Source organism: Octodon degus, unplaced genomic scaffold (assembly GCF_000260255.1).
Source record: "Octodon degus isolate 3935 unplaced genomic scaffold, OctDeg1.0 scaffold00007, whole genome shotgun sequence".
NCBI classification, from domain to species: Eukaryota; Metazoa; Chordata; class Mammalia; order Rodentia; family Octodontidae; genus Octodon; species Octodon degus.
The window spans coordinates 3,666,174-3,672,270 of NW_004524583.1; the positions used below are offsets into that span (position 1 = coordinate 3,666,174).

The 6,097-nt window shown below is 35.8% G+C and overlaps 1 pseudogene; it reads left to right on the forward strand.

Moving 5' to 3' along the window:
- Positions 1-3,145: 3,145 nt before the first annotated feature.
- LOC101591311 lies at positions 3,146-3,652 on the forward strand (annotated as a pseudogene).
- Positions 3,653-6,097: the final 2,445 nt, after the last annotated feature.

The window sequence follows — 6,097 nt, forward strand, 5'->3', positions numbered from 1 at the left end:
ATCTTGTACAGCAATTAACCACTAAGAAGAATGTATGCAATGTGTTAATTATTGAAACTGTCCTACCAATTTGGTTTGAAACTGTCTCATTGCTATTTGCTTCTCAATAAAATTATGGAAAAATATAGCTATTCATGTTTTGGTTCCTAAAATTAAGAAATTTTTTTAAAATGTTGGGCCTTTTCTCCCATTCTTCCACAACAATACATATTTCAGAATTGCAGACTACACATAAAGAAGAATAAAAATCTACAGAAAACAATACATTTTCAGTGAACAAAGTAATCTTTATTAATCTAGTAGTGCAAACTCAAACCTCAAATGTATTTGCCAGAAAAGACTCATACATTTTTTAATTACCTCATCCCCAAATATTAGTAGTTGATTCTTCACACATACCTCTACCCACACTCCTTCCAAATACACAAACACACACCCCACTTACCCATCATCTTAGCCTCTCCTTACCCTTCAGTGAAGTGCTCCAGCTCATTATTGATCTTGCTTCCTATAGCTAAATATTATTTTGTTGGATGGTGGAAAGGAAGATCAGTTTGTGATATGATGCTCCTGAAGCTTTATTTTTCTTCTACAAAAGAACTCACTTTATGGAACATTCTTGACTTCAGTTTGAAAATATACAGCAAAGCTCAATATTGTTGTTTAGCTAAAGATGGTTAAGCTTGAATACTTTGAAATTTTGTGGTATTAAATTAAAATAATTTATAGGTATTAAATTCCCTGACTGCTTGTTAGTGGGACCATTAAGGGAAGGATTAACTGGGTCAGTGTTTGAAAGTTAAATCAATTTACTATCCTCTAAACTCAACATGCTAAGTGTTACCTCAACACCTATGCTAGTGTTATTCATCAAATAGATTATTTTCTTTCTCTTCTCTGACCTTTTAAATTTTATCCATCTTTGAACAGATTTCAATTCCACTTTATTGGTAAAGCTTTCTGACTAATTCTTGGCCCTATTGGTCTCTCACGCTGCTGTTATGCTGTATTACTTAACTTCTATATCACTTAGTTTGGCTTAAAATTAAAGATGATCTTGAATTTTTGTCTGGGGGGCCTTGGCCTAGCTCAGTCCTTTAAGTGGCTGCTTCCACAAAGCTGTCAGTCTTAAGGTGGCTGGAGTTCGAACCTCACAACTCTCCCGCTGGCCAAACATGCCCTGAAGGCATGCGAGGAACAAAAAAAAAAACAAAAAAAAAATCCTTATTCCATTGAATTGTTGTCTGTTCTTTTTACCAGCATGGACCAGTCTTCCTATGAGACTGAGTCTTTTAAATCTTTTATGTCTGACCAAAAAGTTTTACTGGGTATGTTAATTAGGATTCAATGATAAAATCATAACCAAGAAGGGACATAGTTATGCAGAGGATTGCCTAGCTCAATTGTAAAGACTGGCTAAGCAAGTTTAAAATCTGCTGTACAGGCAGCCAAACAAGGAAGATAAACTAATTGAAACATACAGGTCAAACCGAAGATTTCTGTTCATAGACAGTAGACATTTTTAAGACTGGTTAGGGAGGAAGATCTCAGAAAAAGGGAGAACAAGTACAGATCTGGTAGCTACATAGAATGTTGATGTTAGGGAAAGCCCAAGCATGCATTTTTATAAATGCTTTCCAACTGATTAAATCAAGTTTATATAGGTAGTCCTCTTTCTCAGTAACATAAAGGCAATTGAGTAAGGGCTTTTATCAAAATGGAAAAAAAACCTTCACAGCAGTACCTAGAATAGTGTTTCAGTGTAGAAGAAGTCACCCATATGCTGAAAAATGAGCATTTCCTTTCTTCTCTCATGAGCTGATACCTCTTGTAACCTGCTGTAACAAGACACATAAGAGATAGTTAATTCAGCTTAGTCAGGCTGACCCTCCAAAAATCCATCTAGCTGAACATGTGGTATGTAAGAGATGGGGAACACTACTGCCGCATTTAAAAGGAAATAAAGCCTTTAACATATAAAATAAATGTATTTCTATCTCCTCAATATCTACCTCTATGCTAGATACATAATATGTACACTGCAAACACTTGAAATAATACAGCACCTTTGACTAATTTCTGTCTAATTTGATTATGATGGATGTGAGGACCATAGTTCAGATAAGTGCAGAGTTTTGTCCTCATAAAATGATCTGATGGGAAGAAAGAGATAATGCACTAAGAAGTGCGGGCTGCATGACTATTTCTGAAAGTAGCTTTAAAATGTTCTAATTATGTTTGATAGTACAATTATTCAGCCAAGTAATTCAAATTTATACCACAGAAATCAGAATTATCAATATAATTAAAGAAATATTGATAGATCAATGATACTAGTCATTCATTCAATACAATTAGTTAAGATTTCTATGAGCTATCATAGTTCCATGTCCTGTAGATACAACTGAAGACAAACATTTCTTCACACATGGAACATGTGCTTTGTGGGAGGTGAGTGAAAATTTTATAATGTCCTGATTAAAATTTTTCAACCATAAATTTATCAAATAATTAATTAGGTGCTCTCTTTAATATTTATTTTAAACAAAAAGATTATAATTTGTGCACATCTGACGTGATGGTTAATATTATGGGTCAACTTCACTGAGCCAATGGATTCCCACAGAGCTGGTTAAACAACATTTCTGAGTGTGTTTCTCAAAGAGATTATCTTTTGAATTGGTACAGTGAGTAAAGAAGATCCTGCCTCACCATTGTAGATGATGTGAACCAATCTTTTGGCACCACATAGCATAAGACAGGAAAGGGAAGTAGAATTTACTTTCTCCTCTAGGCCTGGGGCATTCATCTTCTCTTGATCTCCTCTGGGACTTCAGATTCTCAGACCTTTTTGCATTCCAAGCCCAACACCAGCAGTCCTTCAGTTTTGGAAGCCTTCTGGGTTGAACTGAGAGCTACATCAGCAACTCCCAAGCTTCTCTGGCCTTTAGACTCAGGGTGAACTATCCCACCATCTTTCTTGACGCTATGGCTCACAGACTCCAGATCAACAAACTTACTGGCCTCTATCATCAGTGATTCTGATAGTAAATCACATCTTATAGCTATATCTGATGATTATAAAAATTATTTGATAAAACATTACTAAAATGTCTATTTAGCTTTTGCTACAGTGGCCACAGCCATGAGTATGCTCAGGCTTCAGAAGGGGCTGGCCTCCAGCGTCCTCCGTTGTGGCAAAAAAATAGTCTGGATGGACCCCAGTGAGACCAGTGAAATTGCCAATGCAAATTCCTACCATCAGGTCCCGAAATTGATCAAAGATGGAATGATCATTCACAAGCCTGTGACTCTCCATTATTGGGCACGATGCTTGAAAAACACGTTGGCTCACCAGGAGGACAGGCATATATGCATTGGTAAGCAGAAGGTTCAGCCAAAGCCCGGATGCCAGAGAAGGTGACCTGGATGTGCGGAATGCGGATCCTGCACAGGTTGCTCCAGAGATACCAGAAATCTAAGGAAATCCAAGTACCGCAGCTTGTACCTGAAGGGGAAGGGGAAGGTGTTCAAGAACAAGCAGATCCTCATGGAGCACATCCTCGAGCTGAAAGTGGACAAAGCCCTCAAAAAGCTCCCTGTAAGCCAAGAAGAGATTATCAAGACCCTGTCCAAGGAGGAGGAGAAGTAGAAGTGGTTCCCTGTGTGTACAGAGCAGACAGGTCCCAGATAAAAGAGTTCTTTTCTATTAAATAAAAAATGTTAATTTAGGTTTCATTCTTATATGACTGAAATGTATGCTTTTCTGTTAATTTAGAAATATGTTTCTTTTGGCTTCATAACAAGTTATTGGTAAAGTCATGTAAATTTGCATAGTATAACATCAGTTGGAGATTAAAACAGACAAATAATATGGTCTATGCTATAAAGCTTCCATCAAAGAAAAAAAAGTTATTATATAGGTGGTTAAATGATGTGATACACATCACTTAACAAAAACACATCCTAAATAAAAAATAAGAGATTTCACCCATATTCAAACATAGTAGACTGCTCTTAAACAAACCCAAATGATAAAATCTACTACATGTTGAGGCTATGCTATACATTTATATTGTATATTTTATAATGTACTGCAATACAATATAAATTATTCCTAAATTCACAGTGAATAAAACAATATTTAACTAAATAAGGTATAAGGGAAAATGATGAAATCATGTGGCATGATAAAAAATAAGAGGCATGGGGTGGTCTTTCATATACTGCAGTTTACTTGGGGTTTCTTGTTTTATTTTATTTTGTTTTTTCATTTAATGTATCTGTTATAGGTTCTCACTATGCAGCTTAGACTCACAGTGATCTCCCTGTTTTCAGCCTCCCCAACACTGAGATTATAAGCATGTGCCACCATGCCCAGACTCTCTTGCTGTCTCAGCTCACCCAGGGGTAGGGCCAGTGCAGCAGGAAGGACCAGGGATTGAACCCTGGTCCCTGCACTTGCCAAAGCAGGTAATTAGTCAGCTGAGCTATCTCACTGGCCAGTTCACTGTTTTATAGCAGACATTTTTATAAGTAAAAGGAGTAAATTTTGAAGCAGTAATAAAAATATAGGCTAGTAAATACAAAACCAATAACAATCACTTATTATCAAACATTATGTACTGCATATAACTGTATGTATCATAGTTTTTTTCTTTTTTATTTTAAAGAGAATACAAAAAAAACAATAATACAGAATTTCCAAACAAGAAAATAGCAAATTAACAATAGTTGTTATATTGTATATTATTTTCTTCAAAATAGTTTCTCATATTACCAGGTAGCTGGCCATGCAAATTTGTTTGTACACTCAGTCACCACAAACATGATAATAACCTGCTGCACTATGATGCTAGAATACTATAAAATCAGCCAGGCATAGTGGTGCATGCCTGCAATCCCAGCACTCAAGAAGATGAGGCAGGAGGATCATTGAAAGTTTGAGACCAGACTGGACTATAAAGTGAGCTTGAGGCCAGCCTGAACTGCATAGTGAGACCCTGTCTCAAAAAAAGACAAAGTAAAAAAAACTATGAAATGATCAAGAAATGGTAATTTTTAGTTTTGTTATAATTCTATGGTAGCATGGTCAGAACTGTAATCCGTTCCTGAGTGAAAAGTCATTATGTGACACATATCTGTATCATCAATTATACCTTTATAGGACAAGATATCAATGAGAAAGGAATCTTCTACTTATTTTAAATATCTGATGGAAGAAAATAGTTTTGCACAGAGTCCCATGCTATATATTTCAAATTGTGTTGCTTCCTACTGCCCTCAGATTCGTACGCCAGCCACTGTGAATGTGCTCAAATTGGTGTAAGACTTCTGACCATCCACCCCATTCCACAAATGGTAAATATAGCCCCAACTCAACTTGCTATTAATTATACTTCAACAGTGCTTGCTGCCACTCAAATTCCATCTCACAAGGAGAGAATATGATGCATAATTGCCATTTAAAATAACCTTATTTTCATAATCTTCATAAAATCCATAGATAAATGAGAGGCTCAGTATAAGTAAAACTAAGGTTAGCAGAGTAGTTTAGCCGGAAATTTACTTAGTTATCTGAATGTTTTATTAATTAATGCTGCAATATCCTTACTTTCTTCTCTGATAACAGTTCATTTTGTTGATCTTTCTCAGTCATATAATTACTTAGGGCATATTATTGAATAATGTGCTGCCACAGACAAGGGAGAACATTAAATCACTGTCTCAAATCCAGGAAATTCACCTCATTCTAACTATTGGATAATGGAATATATGTTAAATACATTATTGTAGTTGAAACAGTTTCATATTTCTTCTCTCTTCCTTCCTTCCCCAGTACTAGCCCCTCTTTTCCTCTGTGGTGATGAAATATTATATTGTGGGAAGGAGATAGCAGAGTTAAGTGAGAACTTTTTTTCTTGGCTTTGCTTTTTAAAGTATAAAGCCTTTAAGTGACCTGGTAAAACAAGATAGCTATTTCTTTCATTAAAAGTCATAGAAATAAAACACTTCTAGGAAGGTGGCAGAGTAGTAAGCAGCAGTAAATCAACTTCTCCAAAATTCACAATCTGGACACTAGAAATAACAACTTGGG